The sequence below is a fragment of the Mercenaria mercenaria genome, chromosome 1 (genome assembly GCF_021730395.1).
Source record: "Mercenaria mercenaria strain notata chromosome 1, MADL_Memer_1, whole genome shotgun sequence".
Taxonomy (NCBI): domain Eukaryota; kingdom Metazoa; phylum Mollusca; class Bivalvia; order Venerida; family Veneridae; genus Mercenaria; species Mercenaria mercenaria.
In genome coordinates this window covers 83,214,684-83,234,751 of record NC_069361.1, presented here as the reverse complement: position 1 = coordinate 83,234,751, position 20,068 = coordinate 83,214,684, and the positions used below count along the sequence as shown (strand labels likewise).

The 20,068-nt window shown below is 32.1% G+C and overlaps 1 protein-coding gene across 2 annotated transcripts in view; it reads left to right on the top strand.

Moving 5' to 3' along the window:
• Positions 1-4,016: 4,016 nt before the first annotated feature.
• The window catches only part of LOC123532160 (uncharacterized), a 45,361-nt gene continuing 29,309 nt past the window's right edge, over positions 4,017-20,068 (top strand). For both annotated transcript variants that reach the window (XM_045313533.2, XM_045313526.2), the window contains exon 1: positions 4,017-4,212. The gene's annotated coding sequence lies outside the window, so the exon portion shown is untranslated. The remainder of the gene's footprint in view (positions 4,213-20,068) is intronic.

The following is a 20,068-nucleotide window of genomic DNA, read 5'->3' as shown; positions in this document are numbered from 1 at the left end:
TTAGCAGATTAAGGTAATGTGCGCCACCTGACGATTTTCAACGGACTGTTATGAAATTTTGCCAAATTAAAGTTGACGATATTTCCGATTGACTGGTATTTTTTCCAGTTTTCTGTTATTCTCCATTTTGCAGCTGTAAATCTTCAAACATGACCACTAACATCATTTTTCAGCAGAGCGCAAAATGACGTCCTTGACAAGTAGCGTTTTTCTATACAACAAAAATATGGGAAACATTCTTTATTTTCAACTTTGTATTAAAATGATCTCTCCAATGATATATAATTTGTCAAGTTTATTTCGACGTCACATCGAAGGCAAATGATTTATGAACGCAAAACACGTAAAACCAACATATTTAAGAAACTGCCAGATAGTTTTTTAAATAAATTTGAAGAAGTGTGCAAAATTTCAATCGCTATCGATTTCATAAAAGAAAACTTGGGGTCACCGTTTCAGATTTCGCTCTATTTACCGTGGCGCTTCCCCTATCCCCAGTAAAAATAAGGACGTTTTTTATACTTATTTCGTAAATTTCCATAAATTTAAATTCAGTTTCTGTTTATCTTGTGGATATAATGATATTAAATTCCAATAATGATAAAACGAAGATATTATTTCATGATTTTTTTTTTAAATAAATGAATTATTTCGAGAAAATGCTCTCCTATACATGACATAGAAATACAAACAGTCCTTTTATTGAAACAGGAAATTTTTAAAGCGTATCGGTGAAGTGCATTCTAGCCAAAAGTCGTATTCATCGGGCTTAAGCTGATTTTTTATTTGTAGTTACAGCTTCAATTCTTAAACAAACCTTATTTAAAGTTGAGAACATTTACAATATTTGTCGAAAAGCAGAAAAGTGAATATAATCTTACAAACAAAAGATAATAGGGAAGGGTAGATTTCTCGGAAGCATAGAACACCAAAAACAGCCTCAGAGCCACGCATTTGCAAAGTAGGCCAACAGCAAAAAGAAGCTGTACATAATGGAAAAATATTACAGACGGGCACACACAAATCAAATGTTGTAGTTCTAAACAAAATGTTTATAGTCAATGTTTAAGTGATTCTATTACTTGATATTTTGGTGTTCATCTAAGATTTCGTTTTAAATTTATATTCACGGAACTGATAATTTCCAGGTATGATTCATGCCGGTTCTGGATCGTTCCATGTGAGTGTATTTTTATTTTCCTTTGGTATTCTGTCGGACGCATGATAGGGACAAAAGGAACCGTTATAGAAAATAATACTGCACGTGACTCGTGTGCACAAGCTGGTAGCTGGAGAAGAAACAGGCAAAAGTTAGAACTTCCTCGCCGGAAGTGCAGTTTTGTGACGAAGACCAGATGCAATTGTATATAAGAAAACGCCGAATACGGTGTGTTCTTAATAAAAATGCAGTTATTTCTATAAATGAATGCAGTTTTATATAGGTCCTATTAAAACAATAAATTGTCGAGGCTAAAAGTGCAGTTTGGAAATATAAAGACTGATTCTTTTTCTTACACACATTAATTTTCTATTCTTTTTATATTTTATTACCTTATGTCATTCATACTACTACAGTGACTGTTCAGAATCTGTCACTTAAACCTATCCATCCATAAAAGTTAAGATCGTCTTCTAAATTGTTACAGACTACACCGATGAAAGTTTGCGTCTGATATCAGAAGACGTAGGTTCAAGCCATACAAATGCCACAGTTTTTAAAGGTATTGAATGCATGTGCACAGTAGATAGTTTAATTAAGCAAATGTGGCCAGAAAATGAAATGGAGAGTTTGTAAAACATGACTGTAGTATAAAATTAAATTAACCTTTAGTATGCTAGATAAATTGTCGTCTGCTGGAAATGTCGTCTGCTAAAATTGTAAAGTTCATTCAATTTGCTCCAAAATTGGAAGAAATATTGTCAGAGTAGCAAACAGCTTGGAACCTGATCAGACGCCGATTTAATCGGCGTCTGATCTGGTTCCAAGCTGTTTGCAAAGGCTGTTAAATTCGCCTGCAGCAGGCTAAGGGTTAATACATATATTATTATATATAAAGCCGTGCTCACGTTTTGTGAGAAATTTATTAAATTTACTGCATAATTTACAGCAGACGTTTATCATTTTTGTCGTGATATATAGCACATGTACAAACCTACGTCTTCTGGTATCAGGCGCAAACTGTCCTCGGTGTAGTTTGTAACATTTTTGTCGGGATATATAAACAAAACAAGTATTTTGTTAAAGTACTCAATATTAATCAAAAGTTTAAAATCGTTCTCTTCAAACAAAAGATAACACGTATGCATTTTCAAACTTGTTGCAAACTGTTCTGTTGACACTTCCGCTGAAAGGCACGGATCAATGTATCTGCGCGTCAAGTACCACGAGTGAAACTATGCAGTGTGAACGTGTTGGAGGTACATGTGATTCATAACACCTTAAACGTGTTAAATAAAGTTATGGGGCAAATCCCTTTCTTTCATCATTAGATTATTGTATGCATAATCTGAATAACTGTTAACTGTTTCTAAGTAAGGATGGAATCAGTAACTGCGCACTCTTCAAAATACTAGAGTTCGAACTCACTATTTTATTATTGTAGTTTGGTATTCACGTGCTGGTGTTCCATTGAATTATATATATATATATATGCATTTCAAAAATTAACACGGCGAATAAACAAAATAGGCAAAATTTCAAAATACAACGTAACATTCTTTCATTTCAGAAAGAACCGTGAGTACACTTTGCACAGACACTTAAGCAAAGTTGTTGTCTATAATAAAATCTGTCTGTTTGTCATGTATAGAACACTTTCTCGAAAACATTCATCTGTTTGAAGAGTATCATGAAATAACGTCTTCATTATACAAATGTATCGTTATTGTGATATAATTTCTTTATTTGTATATTTATATCCACCAACAGAAAACAGAAACTAAATTTAAACTAATGGAAATTTACGAAATAAGTATAAAAACGTCGTTATTTTAACTGGGGGTAGGAGAAACGCGGGGGTAAATAGAGCGAAATCTAAAACGGTGACCCCCAATTTTTCTTTTACGGAATCGAAATTTAGCACGCTTGTTCAAATTTACTTAAAAAACTATCCGGCAGTTTCTTAAATACGGGCGTCTTTACGCAAAATTTTTGGTGAAGCTTGACGTCAGTTTTACGTACTTTGCGTTCATAAATCGTTTGCCTCCAATGTGACGTCGAAATAAACTTGACAAATTATATATCATTGGAGAGATCATTTTAATACAAAGTTGAAAATAAAGATTTTTTGCCGTATTTTTGTTGTATATAAAAACGCTACTTAAAAAACCTGTCAAGTACGTCATTTTGCGCTCTGCTGAAAAATGACGTTAGTGGTCATGTATGAAGATTTACAGCTGCAAAATGGAGAATAACAGAAAACTGGAAAAAATACCAGTCAATCGGAAATATCGTCAACTTTAATTTGGCAAAATTTCATAACAGTTCGTTGAAAATCGTTAGGTGGCGCATATTACTTTAACTCTTGGTGTCAAGTTAGGGAGTGAACATAATACAGTTGGACACGTTTTGTCGGTGTATTTCAAAAGAAAATATTTCGTAACATAAATACATGCTGGTCCAGCAAGTTTTCACAGAGAATCTTCATTCTGCTCTTCTGTTTTGTGTAAAATGCATAACTGCTTATTTGTTATATTCTTTGTACCACCATTTTATGTAGTTATATCTCGTAGAAGGCACACTTTAAGAATTTTGTTGGGATAACTGTGACTTTTTTATTTTACTCTGTTAAAGATGCACATTGCATGAGGATGATGTGAGCAGGGGACAAAAAGATACATTTCTAAAATGTACGAGAGGTAATCGAACCATCGAGCGCATGCGAACCGTCTAAGCTATTAAACACTTCGATCACATCATTATATTTTATTATATATGTATTGCAAACAAAACACCCCTATAATCAGGAAGAGTCTATATTTCAAGTAGACAGTGACGAACTACATACGTATTCAGTATCATTACAAAATGGCTACAGCCGCCATGTTTGTGTTTTACATTGACAGTTATGATTAAAGAATTTTTAGGTTGATATGTTGATAAAATATCACCACGCAATATCATAAATGATTGGTGATTTATTTTATCTGATGTACAGTGTTAAAATTGTTAGACTGGCGGATTAAAGCAGGAAGGATTTTTATACAATCAAGGTAGGTCCATATATCTATCAATCTTTTGACTGTATAACCCTTTACGGGGACGTAGACTCTTTTGTGCGCGTTAAGCAGGAAAGTTTGTTAGGTAAACGAACACAAGATATTATGTTATGAACCAACATCAGCGGACATTTTGGTCATATTCTTTTGACTAATCTAAACATTTTTTTTTAAATAGTGTTCAAGAACTCGAATTGTCAGTTCTAAATAAAATCTGGTGCAGAGAAACAGTCACGTGCTAAATATTTACGGCAATGGGAAGCCGTTCTTGGTTCCTATTAGCTATGGATAATCTCTATTGTGTTTGGTAATAGAGCAGAATACTGTACTATTTTATTCATTTGACAGCAAATTAGACGTTTGAAATTCGGCAAGTTATGACGTTGAATTTCGATCTTCGAACTGGCGTAAGATTCAAAGCTAGTTAGAAATTGAATTTCGATCTGTGATGTGTTGATGATAAATGCGCAACCAAAATTATTTGATTACACACAGAACTGTTCAGTTATTATCATAATCAAATAAAGTATTATAATCGCGGACTTTTTTCCGATCCTAAGATATTAGAAATTATTAATGTAAAATAATTATTCTGTTATCAATTAATTTTGTTTGTTGAGAATACCGTTATAAAGTCATTTAGGCTTATGGCCAAATTCTGTAGGTGCCCTGGAACAAAGTTCTATTACACATACCTAGTACATTTTGTTTGAATGGTTTGTGGTGGTAAGTAGCTATTATTTGATAATTAACAAGTTAAGTTGCTAGCTGCATGGCCATTTTTCAGAAAATATGAAATATCAGAACTTAGCTAATTTGTACAGAGAGACAGTATATGATAGTTGCATTGTCATTAAAATTATGTTTATAATTGCAAATTCCGGAAAATTTAAATTATTTGTAGAAAATCCAAATCAAATCTAAATTCAACAAATACCTCTGCAGAAGAAAGCAAATAAATACTACTAATGTTTTGAGTAACGTATTGTATTTGCAAAAAGTAAAATGAAATGCTTAGGAACACCTCAGAACATTTAAATGATAAACATTAATATCACATATACCATATACTTTCATCCAGAGTTTAGATATTATGAGGACAAACAATAACATTATTTACGTTTCCCTGGTTTTGAAAATACTTTATAACAACATTACAACGTTTTTCTTGATAGCAGATGCTACATCATATTGTCTATTTAACGTACATACACCGACATTATCTAAAGACTATATTTCTTAACAACTATAGTAATATTTAGGTTGGGTATTCATTTTATTTAGAAATAGCAAACCAAACTCCAATAAGGTGTAACGTAAATTACTTAATTTTAATGCTGTACTTCCCTTTTCTAGTCTTCAATTGAACATTTAAGTTGTTAGGAATATCTAGCAATAATATTACTTCTTGTATTGAGGGAGAACTGTCTATTCAATTAAAAGAAAAAATAGGTAGCGTTTATATTCATTAGACGAAACAATTGTGTCATTTACGTAATTCAATTATTTTGTAACAGGTCATAAAAGTATAAGACTCTCTACAGTTTCCTGATGGATCAATCATACGTTAAAAGCAATTGCCTAATGACCATTTTCCTGGCAAATTATCTGAATTGAATTTTTCCGGATATTGATGTAAAACGACTCGATTTATCTTTTTTACTTTTTTAAACTATATTCTATCTTCGTCAACAACTTTTTTGTAAGATAAACGGCAGAGATTTGAAACTGTGGTAGTTCATTTGATCGTATTCTATATTATACTGTAATCAAGTTAAGGTCTTATATTGGCTAAAAAGTAAAATTACACTTCTTGTGCTGAATGCTCTGATATCCAATATGGACATCAAATAAAATGGTTTAATAATTTAAAATCCGATTTTAAATGAATATTAATATATAAGATTAGAAATTAAAAATGTTGTCTTTGATGACTAAGATCTCTTGCTTAACACAAGTGAATTTACCTATTAAATTTTATCCCCCGCCTTCATACAGATTTAGCGTTGTGCGTGTGTGCGTCCTTCCGTCCGTGCGACCATCCGTTCGAAATTGAGAATGCTTATAATTCGAAAAGTATTTAAGCTAGAATCATCTAACCTGACATAATTAGTAATTAGCGCATTACTTTTGGTCACATTTAGTTTTATCTCCCTTGAACAAATAAAAGTAGAATTATCCTCCCCCCACCCTTTTTTTCGGACTCCCACTTGGGATAACCCCATTTATTTTTGTAAGGTATGAACATTTACAAAACAATAACCATAAAAGAAGTCATTAAACAACCAATTCATACAAACATATGAATAATAAATTTAGTGATATATTGAACACAATAGTTACTTCGCCAGTGAAATAGAACTTGTTCGAAAACGAAATGACAAGTAAAACTAGACGAAGTTTCTTTTGTCAAGCTTACAAATATTTTATCATACACAACATTGTAAAAAATTATACGTCTATATATGTATCTGACATGGACTCAAGAGATATCAATAACTGTAGTTTTTCATTATCAGTATTGTGCCATTTTATTTGTTCTTTATTTTTTTTCTAGCTAGATGTTTATAAAAGCTTCTTATTGACTGATAGCTGTTATTGAATTTACAATTGTTTCTATATGTCCAAATTTCCCATTTTGTTTCATATATAATCGTATAAATCAATTTTTCACTTGCCTGTCATCATAATATCCGAAACAAACAGCAAATTTAAAAGCAGAATCACAGATGTTGACATATCTAAACAGGTCGTTCAAGTTCTTATTTAAAAAGAGTCCAAATATTTTTGGCAAAATGACATTCCCACACCAGGTGCACTAAAGTTTCTCTGTGTTCTTTGCATATATTACAAATTCTGTTTGATAATTATGCCCCCCTTCGAAGGAGGGGTATATTGTTTTGCAGATGTCGGTCGGTCGGTCGGTCGGAATGTAGACAAATCCGTTTCCGGATAATAACTCAAGAACGCTTGGGCCTAGGATCATGAAAGTTGATAGGGAGGTTGGTCATCACCAGCAGATGACCCCTATTGATTTTGAGGTCTGTATGTCAAAGGTCAAGGTCACATTGACCCTGAATAGTAAAACGGTTTCCGGATGATAACTCAAGAACACTTGGGCCTAGGATCATGAAAGTTGATTAGGAGGTTGGTCATTACCAGCAAATGACTCCTATTGATTTTGGGGTCAGTATGTTAAAGGTCAAGGTCACAGTGACCCTGAACAGTTAAACGGTTTCCGGATGATAACTCAAGAACGCATAGGCCTACGGTCACGAAAGTTGATAGGAAGGTTGGTCATAACCAGCAGATGACCCCTATTGATTTTGAGGTCAGTATATCAAAGGTCAAGGTCACAGTGACCGGGAACAGTAAAATGGTTTCTGGGCAATAACTCAAGAACGCTTGGGCCTTGTGTCAGGAAAAATGATAGTTAGGTTGGCCATGATCAGCAGATGACCCCTATTGATTTTGAGGTTATTAGGTCAGAGGTCAAGGTCACATTGGCCAGGAACAGTTAAACGGTTTCTGATCTTCTTGTCCAAAACCGTAGGGCCTAGAGCTTTGCTATTTGGTGTGTAGCAAAATCTAGTGGTCCTCTACCAAGATTGTTCAGATTATTTCCCTGGGGTCAAATATGGCCCCATTCCGGGGGTCACAAGGTTTTAATAGACTTGTATAGGAACATTTTTTGAAAAAAGCTCTTGTCCAAAACCAAAGGGCCTAGGGCTTTGATATTTTGTATATGACATCATCTAGTGGTCCTCTACTAAGATTGTTCAAATTATTCCCCTACGGTCAAATATGGCTCCGCCATGGGGGTCACATGGTTTACATAGACTTATATAGGGAAAAACCTAGAAAATCTTCTTGTCCAAACCACAAAGACTATGGCTTTGATATTTTGTAATGTAGCATCATCTAGTGTTCTATACCAAGTTTGTTCAAAGTATCCCTCTAGGGTCAAAATTGGCCCCGTCCCAGGGGTCACATGGTTCATAATAGACTTATATAGGGAAAAACTTAGAATCTTCATGTCCATAACTTACATCATTCAAATTTGGACCACATGTATAGTTTTGAGTGGCAAGATGAACCTTGACATGAGTTGACCTTGATCTTGACCTGGTGACCTACTTTCACATTTCTGTAGCTACAGCCTTCAAATTTGGACCACATGCATAGGTTTGTGTACTGAAACAAACTTTGACCTTGTTATTGACCTAGTGAACTACTTTCACATTTTTGAAGGTACAGGCTTCAAATTTGGACCACATGCATAGTTTTATGTTCCAAAATGAAATTTGACCTTGATTTTGACCTAGTGACCTACTTTCACATTTCTCAAGCTACAGCCTTTAAATTTGAACCACAAGCATAGTTTTATGTACTGAAATGAACTTTGATCTCGAGATTGACCTAGTGACCTACTTTCACATTTTTGAAGGTACAGGCTTCAAATTTGGACCACTTGCATAGTTTTGTGTTCCGAAATAACATTTGACCTTGATTTTGACCTAGTGACCTACTTTCACATTTCTCAAGCTGCAGCCATCAAATTTGAACCACATACATAGTTTTGTGTACCGAAATGAACTTTGATCTTGAGATTGACCTAGTGACCTACTTTCACATTTCTGAAGGTACAGGCTTCAGATTTGGACTGCATGCCTATTTTTGTGTTCTGAATTGAAATTTGACATTGATTTTTACCTACTACCTACTTTCACATTTCTCAAGCTACAGCCTCCAAGTTTAAAGCACATGCATAGTTCTGTCTACCAAAATGAACTTTGACCTTGATATTGATCTAGTGACCTACTTTCACATTTCTCAAGCCACAGCTTTCAAATTTGGACCACATACACATTGTTTTGTACCAAAATTAAATTTGACCTTGATTTTGACCTTGAGCTAGTCTTGAAATTTGGAACATTCAAAAATGGCTCAGTGGATGGCACCAAGATCACTCTGTAAAATAGGTTAAAGGTCAAGGTCAGATTAAACCAGAATGGTAGAACTTTTGTTTACAATGAGCATATAATTTCTGTTCCTTGTGCAATTACTAAATGCATCAAGGGGGGCATTTCGTGTTCGACGAGCTCTTGTTTCATAAGACTGAGTTTATGCTCTGTAAATATAATGTTGTGTAAAAATTTCCATTGAAACTGTTTTGCTACTTTTGAAGAAAAAGAACCTGAAATTTGACCCCATACCATTTTCCATGGTATATCGCACGCAAACAAGCATTCCCATTTGTTTTCTACCTGTAATAGATTTCTTTTTCTTTTACAAACAGATGATATTTGTTTCAGTTTTAAATTGGTTTGATCTAATATTTTACGATTACTATTCACTAAACATAAACCAGACAAAAAAGTCGTATATTTTTCATCGCTATAGACGTTTTCTTTAAGAGCTTTAATGTACTTTAAAGGAATACTAGCTTTGATAATATGCCATTCTGATATCCAGTTTTGCTTGTATTTCAATTTTGTAAGTAGATGTTCTGCAGTAATAAAATCATTCAGAATCGGATCCCAGATATCTTTCATTGAAACAATGTCACTTTTTAAGAATGATTTAAAAAAAATATAGGTTTCCCTCGACATCTTATCTCGTTGTTTCCAAATCGCTCATGTTACATAATGTTTTAACATTTTCTAAGGATGAACATTTACAAAGCATAAAAGTTTGTGAAAACAATAGATCGAGAGATTGCAAGTAGTATTTTCCAATTGAATTCCAGTTTTGTAATTCAGAGTGAATTATTCTAAATATTGTTTTTATTTGTAAACCTGCTGAATGTTTTTTATGTTACACATATTCAAACCCCCGTTTTCACGATCGAAAAGTAATGTGTTACTTGCTACCAATGGTTTTTTGCCGTCTCAAAGAAAATCTCGCATAATTAGTTCAATTTCTTTGATGTAATTATCCGGAATTCCTCTGATCTCTATTTCAAAAATTATCTTTGATATAACATATGCTTTTAAAATGAGGATTTTTCCATTAAGTGTGAGACCTCTCGATTTCCATATTTCTAGGCAACTCTTGATTTTATTTATTTTTGACATCCAAAGTTCATTTAAATCTATATTGTACCCATGACAAATGCCTAATGTTTTTACATAGTTTTTGGTCCATTTTATTTCTTTGAATTTAGGGGGTTTTGTTTTTCAATTTTCCAATAAAAAGCCCAGTTGTTTTTTCTTTATTTATTTTTGCTCAGATGCTTTTTCATAAATAGAAAGATTTTGAAAAATTTCGGGATTGAAGATTCAACTTCACAAAAAATATAGTGTGTCATCAACATATTGGTTTAACCTAGCTTCAATTGCAATTCCTTTTTGCGAAGGAATTTTGATACCACATATATTTTCATTTTGTCTTATGATACAAGCCATAGGCTCTGCTTGTAAAATGTAGAGCAGAGGTGCAATCGGGCAACCTTGCTTTATTGAACGGGATATACTGAAAAAAATCAGATACAAAGCCATTTGTCTGTGTAGCAGTTCTTGAACCAACCAAAAGCGTTTGAACCCATTTCCTAAATTTGATGTTAAAGCCGAACTTTTCAAGACATATATTGACCCATTCCCACTCTACTCTGTCAAATGCTTTTGTTTGATGTAAAAAAATAATTACTCCGTTTTTGTTGTTACCATCTGCAAAATCTATTATATCTTGTAAAAAACGATTTGCGTCTGCCATAAATCGACCTTTTATAAATCCCTTCTGATCAGTATGAATTAATTTTGACAGAAGTGGCTTAACACGTTCTGCGAGACATTTAGAAATTATTTTATAATCCACATTCAATAATGTTAAAGGACGCCAATTTTTAAGGAGTTGTCTATCTCAATTTTTGTATAATAATGAGAGGACACCTCTATATTGTGAATCTGACAAGGAGCATTCATTACAAATTTCATTTACGACTTCCTTAAAATCGGATTTAATGGTATTCCAGAAAGTGATTAACCATTCCGCTGTTAATCCGTCTTCGCCTGGAGATTTTGCAAGTTTTAGACTTTTAACTATTTTATCGAGTTAGTTCTGCTTCTGTTATATCTTCATCTAACTTACTAGCTTCTTCTCCACTTATTTTTGTTGATAATTTTGATGCTAAATTAGTTGCAGCGTCAACGTCTATACCTTCCGTAGTAAAAAGTGTCTTATAGAATCTGTACTGCTCTTGTAAAATTGAACCAGTACGTATCTGAGACCATAGTTTTTGCTTTCCGCGCTTTTTCTCAAGATCAAAAAAATACTTAGACGATGTTTCATCTTGACATATTTCTTTAGCTTTTGATCTTATTTTTACTGCTTCTAACTGCTTTTCATGGTAATATTTCAGTTCCGTATATATTTTTTCTATTTCTATATCACTATATTCTATATTGCAATCGTTTTTTAACTTTTGAAGTTTATTTTCTAGCTGATTTATTTTAAGGTGCGGTTTAGCTTTATTGTATGAATATTCCATTGACAAAGTTTTGATTTTTATCTTCGCCATATCCCACCATTCTTTCAAAGTAATGAAGTTTCCTTTGTGTTTTGTCCAATATCGCCAAAAGGTATTAACTAAATTGATGTACTCTGTTTCTTGTAGAAGACTAGCGTTAAATTTCCAGAGCACGGGTCCTCTTTGTATGTTTTCAGTATTCAGCTTTAAATAAATTAGATCGTGATCAGAAAAAATAAAACGTCTTATCTTTGTGTCGGTTATTTCGTTATCAATAGTTTTGGAGGTGAAAAAAATAGTCTATACGCGATTTAGCATCGGATTTATCCCCTTAATTCGTAAAACATAAGGATTTTTTTTTACTGTATTTAAGTAACCTGTTGATAGATCGGCATGAAACTTCCATACTAGTATACAAAATATATTTGCCAATGCCTTACACATTGTACGATTGAAGTGAGTTTTTTATGGCCCATTTCATTACATTTGTTATTGGTTTTATATTTCAGAGCAGGTTTGTCCAAAAATGTTATACTTGTAGTTTTGCAAAATTTATTGTTTATTACAATTGAAACGGTCAAAAATATTGAAACAGTCAGTAAAATTTTCTTTTTTTTTAATGTTTTTGTGCTGATTAGAAAGTTAGTTTTAAATGATAATGATTAGATTTAGCGCATTGTAAATAATAATCAACAAAAAAGGAATCAAATGAGGATACAAATTGACTTTTGCATTTAATTGTGTCCGGTAATTCAACATGAAAAAGAGAAAGCCTTATTTCTGTTGTAAATAATTACCTGTGCTGTTCATTTGTACATACAGTGACTTCAAATGGCTATAATATAGATAAATCACAAAATCATGTTTATCATTACAATTGTGCTGGTATTCGGATACTCGGTGATTTTCGGATATTTTGTTTTAGAAAACATGCACATCTATCGCTTGGCATAAACATTCAATTATTCTATATATCATAGTGTGTTAATAATTATGTAATTAAATGTCAAGTTCATTAAAATGGTATCTTTTAAAACTACACATTGCATCCAAATAACCCTTGTCCACTTCACAAAATTATCATTATCATTAAAATGACCACCAAAGTGGGTCAAACTCCATACATGATCCAATATTTGAAACATTTTGAAACTGTTTTTTAATGTTTATGCCTTATTTTATCGTATTTGGTAAAACATTTCAATGTTTATGATTTTGATACAGTTTGTCTTTAAAATGTTACATTTTTGGAGAATATGGCCGTAAAATTGTGTAAAATGTAATAATAATTGCTTTTGTTAGTTGTTGTACATTATGTCATAAAACATACCCTTTCTTAGAAGGGTAGTGCTAGGACTGGTCAGCCCGGTGTCAGTATAATGTGACTGGGTGGGGTATCATGTCACGTGTCTACGGCGTGATATTCCAGTGAGGCAGCACTATAAAGTTGGGCATTGTGCTCACTGCTACAAGTAGACACCGTCGTTTATATGACTGAAAAATTGTTGAAAAAGCCGTTAAACCCGAACACACACACACACACACACACACACACACACTTTCTTAGAATGATAAAATGTTTGCAAATATAAAATATATAAATCTATATCAAATTAAGCCCAGTCTTGGTATATGCGTTCAAAATCAAGTGGGTTTGGTAAACATAAAAAAATTATAAACATAATTTATGTTGTAAAGTCGTAAATTAAAAAACATGTTCTTATCATATGTAGTTGCAAAGTACAAAATCAACCATTCTGTCTTAAATATCAGGGTAAGAAGGACAAAAAAGATCTTCAATTTATTTCTCTTTTGCATGCTGTATTTTTGTTACACTTATCATGATTTGATAAAACCTTATATAATAATTTGTAATCCCAGTATTGCACGCGTCCATCCCTTGATATTTAAGACCAATTCTCTTTAAGAACCAAAAAATTAAAGAAGCGGTCGGAAACTCATAGTCTCAGAATTACTTCATATTTGCACCCTTTTTAGTATTCAAGCCATATATGAAGAAATAAGGATGGAAAGATATCAATCAGCTCTGGTTATCATGGAAAAGGGAACATTATACTTTTTGCGAAAAATGGCAATTTCTGATAGTCAAATTTTACTAAACTGTTACAATTTCCTTTACACATAGTGGTCTCTATGTATGAAATAGAGCACTAATATTCATATTTGCCTGAAAAGCATACCTGAAGTAATTATCTAAAACAAATATTGTCTTTCAACATTTTCACAGTTTTAGAAGCAACAATTTTATAAATACGCCCCCCCCCCCCCCACCCCCGCCTTTAAGATTTTACATTATCTTTAAAAAGTGGTCTGCATGTATATTTTTTAACTTCTTATAGAAAAGATAGTGCACGCATCTGATTATAATACTTGTATGGATTCAGCAGAGCAATGATACCCATTTCAATTTAAGGAGGAATTTTATTGGGTCATTCATATTTGAGCTTTTTAGAGAATTTTGAAAACTGACAAAAATGAGTTTTCAGGAAACACATATATGCCTAAATTACAGATTAACCTGAAATAATATTACATTGCCAGATACAGAATTATAGCAAAGTATTTCATGTAAAATCATTTTACAAAGTTATACTGTCCAAAACTTTGTCTAGAATTTAAAGAGAATGATCCGTTACCATGGCATCGTACAAGAAAATTATAATTCAGACCCTTTTTTAAGCACTTTCTGTATCAATTTTGCATTCTGTGAAGCACGAAAAGTTCATCTGTAAGCTGTCAATGCATCTAAGGCACCTAAAGCATATTCTGGGCAGAATTAAGAAGGATACAACCATAATAATGATCTATGAAACTTAAAGCATTGTCACAAGGTCAGTTCTCAACAGCCTTGTATGCACTTTTCTTTCTTTTGGGTAAACTAATTTTGAGTTTAAAAGCAGTTGGAAATACTCATAACCAACTGTTACCGGCCCTTAAGGTATTGTATGGTTACTAATTATGACTGTCCAATTTCTTTTTCAAGTTGCCATGGTTACAACATTCATTTTGCATTAAGAAAGAAATTTAATTCATAGTTTTTTTGTTTTTTTTTGCTGCAGTTACTATAAAGCCATTAATATTAAATGACATTTTTGGATAAAATAACAAAAATATCTATGTGTGTTTGTGTAAAGACAGTGTCCTTTCACCTTTGGAAATCACTTTGTTGCCATGGAAACAAGTAGTAGTAAAAGCAAAATCATGTATATTTCGCCATTTGATTTAATATATACAATTTAAATACAATTCAAAATTATGAACAAATAACAGTGTATATCCAAGACTGAAAAATATCATGATAATTATTTAAAAATATACAGTATGTTCATGTAATAACAATCTAGGAAAGTTTATTAAGTTTAAGTACTTTCAATGGTAAAATAAACGTTTCTGTTATCAATTTACATTAAGCATGTAACAAAATTATAATGCTCAATTATTGGGATTTGAAATACAAATATCCCATTCATTTCCATCCAGCAGATTTTTTGGTGAGTATATTAAAAATTGATATTTCTGGACCAAGATGCACATTCTTCCTTGAACAATCGAATTAAATCAAATGGTCTACAGAACAGTTTAGTCAATATTTTGCTAGATACAACTTTAAATGTATATAATTCTTTCAAACTATCAAGACAATGACCAGACTTTTTAAGGATAGCTATAGATAATGTAGATTTAAGACTTGACTAAGTTTATTCAGAAAAAAACCCTGATCATGCACATTCCAGTGCCAGTAAATACTCAGTAAATACAAACTGCAGTTGCAGACATATCTCCTAATTCTTTCCAAAATTTATCAAAATACACAAATAAATCTACTTTATTTATTAAAGTAAATACATGCTGGTAAAATAGGATGTTATATGCTTTGTATATCTTAGAATGAAACCTGTTTTACAGATGACAATTTTACTGAATTTCTGAAGATTAATAGATGTTGTTACATGAATGAGGTCTTAAATTAGTCAGAAAGTCAGCTAGGAACTCAGATGTTCTCTTTAATAATTGGCCAGTTAGTATACATGGGCTTAAGTAAATACCTAACACAATATAGGTAACTTTACAAATGTATGAATTTTCATTAAAATCTACATTGCAGACATTAAAAACAAATTCATCAGAAAATATGATTTTATGATACAGTCTCAAGAGTGAAAAAGAAATGTAATATTTCAACAGTCTCACAAAATCAAGTATACTAATTCAACCATTTTTTTGCTATATTTTCTCAGTATTTTTTAAAGATTTAAAAAATCCATATAAAATAAAATTATCTATGGTAGAAAATATACAGTTAGATCTGCACATGTTTGTGAGTAATAAGCCTTCATGTATAATTATGCTGGTAACCAAATCTAATGAGAACTGCAAAACATGTGCTTTTTTACAAATATTCAAAGACTGCCATGTGTTTATTCCATTTAAATATGTTCAAGTGCATCTTTTTCAAAATACATTAAATTTTATCAAATTTAAATATAACAAATTTAATGTAATACATGCAAAAGTAATCAAACAATATCAGAATTTTTTAATTTTAATTTAAAGTCAAGAGTTAAGATATTTTTTCAATTAAAGGGCCTTTGGTTAAACAACTATCAACATTTTTAAGAAATGACATTCTAATTTTTTTTTCCATAAATCTGAATAAGAAACATTAATGCAAACAACATAATTCCATTTTCAGGGTGTCCAGTGTGAGTTCTTCTATTTATGTCAAAGACACCAATCATTCTTTTGGTCCGTGGCAATCCAAAAAGAAAAGGACAGATCTTCACTGTTCAGATGTCCATAACTTATTCCAAAAACATTGATTGATGATTCCCCACTTTCAGCCTCTCTATTAGGAAAACACATAAACACTATTTTCTTAAATATTTTGCCATCACCATGACATACTACATTTCAAACTTGTGTCCTCTACTTTAGAGATGAAACGTCATCTTGTCAACACTAAACTACCTGGATCAGACAGTTAAGTCACAGAAACTGAAACTGAAACTGTTTTATTTGATTAAACGCCAATTTTACGTAAAACATATTCAATGGCGTTTTACAAACACATAAAAAAAAATTTACGTCTAAAACTTAAGACATTTTAAAGATGTATGAAATAAACGAGCATAAATATGATTGCGAATAAACTATTTAGTAAGTATTAAGGGGAAATGGGACAGTTGTGTGGGTTTTTTATATAGGTTTCTTAAACTTTGCATGGTCACAGAGCATCATATTAGAAACAAATTTATGCAAATAAAATGGGGGTTCCGGTGCTACTTCTTGAGTTATCTGCCCCTGAATGCGAGTTTTTTTGCTCTTTTATGTCATTTTCAAGGGCAGATAACTCAAGGTAATTGTTAGTTACACTTTATTTGATTTCAGATAAGTGTTTGTTACTTTATTTCCTGAAACTGTACAAAATTTGCAGGAATTCTATGAGACGGATTTTATTCTATAGTAGCTTACGCAAATGAATAGAAAATTTCTTCCAATTATGCCCCTTTTTCAAGAAAAATGCAGTATGTTTACTCATTGAAACACAGCAAAAATTCTGTTTGATAGAATGGTTTAAAACTTTGCATAATGACTGGAAATGTAATAACAAAAAATAATGTGAAATGAAATACGGTATCCGTGTGCTAGATTTTGAGTTATCTGCCCTTGAAAATGACCTAAAAGAGCAAAAATCTCGCATTCAGGTGCAGGTAACTCAAAAAGTAGCACAGGGACCCCCTGTTTGTTTTTGCATAAATTTGTTTCTAATATGATGCTCTATGATCATGCAAAGTTTAAGAAAATTCTCTTAGCTAGTTAAAATTTTACTTCTTTGCTTATATAAAAAACCCAAACAACTGTCCCATTTCCCCTTAAACAAAACATCAGGCATCGGATAAGATTAAAACAAAATATTAGAATATTATGATACAGTAAGATAGCTGCACATTTGCAAGTTATAGAAAGTCTTTTTGGCAGTCCTTGTCATTTGATACTTAATCTTGAGAAGTCTGCCTGTTTAGGTAATATCAGAGCTCTTCTGACTGCATTTATTTTTACCATGTAGCTGTCACTGAAAAATAGAGAAGTGAGAGAATAACAATCTAAATGTCTTTTATTTGACTATGGGTGGTGAAGGGATGGGGATCGGCTCTCCTGTTATAATATTTGTGACATCATGTTACTGGGTAGAACTACTGATCTTCTACAAGCCAGCTGGAGGGTTTCCTCTCACAAATTTGTAAATGAATAAAATTTACATATACTATTTCAATCATTTAATAAATTTTACTTAAGTAAATGTATAATATATATACATCTTTCCTTTATTCTTTTAATGAAAATAATTTATCACATAGACCTCCCCCCTCCTTGAAATGATTTTAAAGGGAACAATTGTATGAAATACATTAAATACTTTTGATTTGCTACCATTTGATTAAAGATACGTGAAATTCTAACCAAAGTTCATAAATATTCTGTCAAACAATAACATTTAATCAAGCATTTATAAAGATTTGAAATCAGACCTGATCAGATACTAAAACAAACTATAAATGAAATGTAAATACCTTCCTTTTATTCCAATATTTGTAAATATAAAAAAAAAAACATATTAACTTTGACACAATCAAACCATTTACATTCAGTATGTAAAACAGTTAAACAGGCATGTGAAGATTAAAACATGCTGACTTATGTATAGCAATGGATGCAATTAAATATTTTCATTTTTCAGCATTCAGTGAGTTTTTACTTCAGTAAGTCTATATTTCTACAGGTACTTTGGCAAACACATACACTATTGCAAATGACTAAATTATTATTATCTCTCTAGAACACCCACTCACTTCATAGTTGTCTGAAACTTTACCATCAAGCAGTCGTTTTCAAAAGACACAACTCACAGCTGAAAATCAATACAAACAAGCGAATGAAGTATTGCCATGCAATACAAAGTCCCCTACTGGAAGGCACCTAATTTCTCTACTGCAGTATAACATAATGAACTGATATCTGTCAATGATGTATAAACAATATTGTACGATATATACAATGTTATAACAAAACATTAGTCTTGGATTAAAATTTGCATATATAAAAACCTACAGTTGTTTTCATATGGAATTGTTTGGCTGATTATAAAAAAGTTATCATATAAGTTATTTATAGTAACAACAAAGGGAAATAAATCCTAAAAACATTCTATATAATATAAGTCCACAAGAAACTCTTTACCAGGTAGAGATAGGTCAAAATACACCTAAATATTGGATGTTACATGCATGTTGTACCACAGAAAAGTGGTCTCGATTTTTCTTTACGGCCAGTAATAAAAAGATAATAAAAAAGTACAATATAATCTATTTATGGTAAAAACAAAGGGACGTAATTCTAAAAATAAGGGTGCCTCATGGTGTTGAACATTTGTGCTAAGTTTCATCAAAATCCCTCCATGCATGAAGAAGAAGTGCTCCGGACAAAGTCATTCTTGAATTTGACCTTTGACCTCTAAGTATGACCTTGACCTTAGACCTAGGGACCTGGTTCTTGCGCATGACAATCCGTCTCATAATGAACTGATATCTGTCAATTATGTATAAACAATATTGTACTATATATACAATGTTATAACAAAACACTAGTCTCGGATTAAAATTTGCATATATAAAAACCTACAGTTGTTTTCATATGGATTTTTTTGGCTGATTATAAAACGGTTATCATATAAGTTATTTATAGTAACAACAAAGGGAAATAAAGCCTAAAAAATCTATATAATATAAGTCCACAAGAAACACTTTACCAGGTAGAGATAGGTCAAAATACACGTAAATACTGGATGTAACATGCATGTTGTACCACAGAAAAGTGGTCTCGGTTTTTCTATACGACCAGTAATAAAAAGTAAGGTAAAAGTACAATATAATCTATTTATGGTAACAACAAAGGAACATAATTCTAAAAACTAGGGTTCTCATGGTGTTGAACATTTGTGCCAAGTTACATCAAAATCCCTCCATGCACGAAGAAGAAATGCTCCGGACAAAATCATTCTTGAATTTGAACTTTGACCTCTAAGTATGACATTGACCTTAGACCTAGGGACCTGGTTCTTGCGCAAGACAATCCGTCTTATGTTGGTGAACATCTGTGCCAATTTACATCAGAATCCCTCCATGCATGAAGAAGAAATGCTCTGGACAAAGTCATTCTTGTATCTGACCTTTGGTCTCTAAGTGTGACCTTGACTTTAGACCTAGGGCCCAGGTTTTGCGCATGACATGTTGTCTCATTCAGGGAAATATATATTTGTGCCAACTGATATTTAAATCCTGTTTTGCATGACAAAGTTATAGA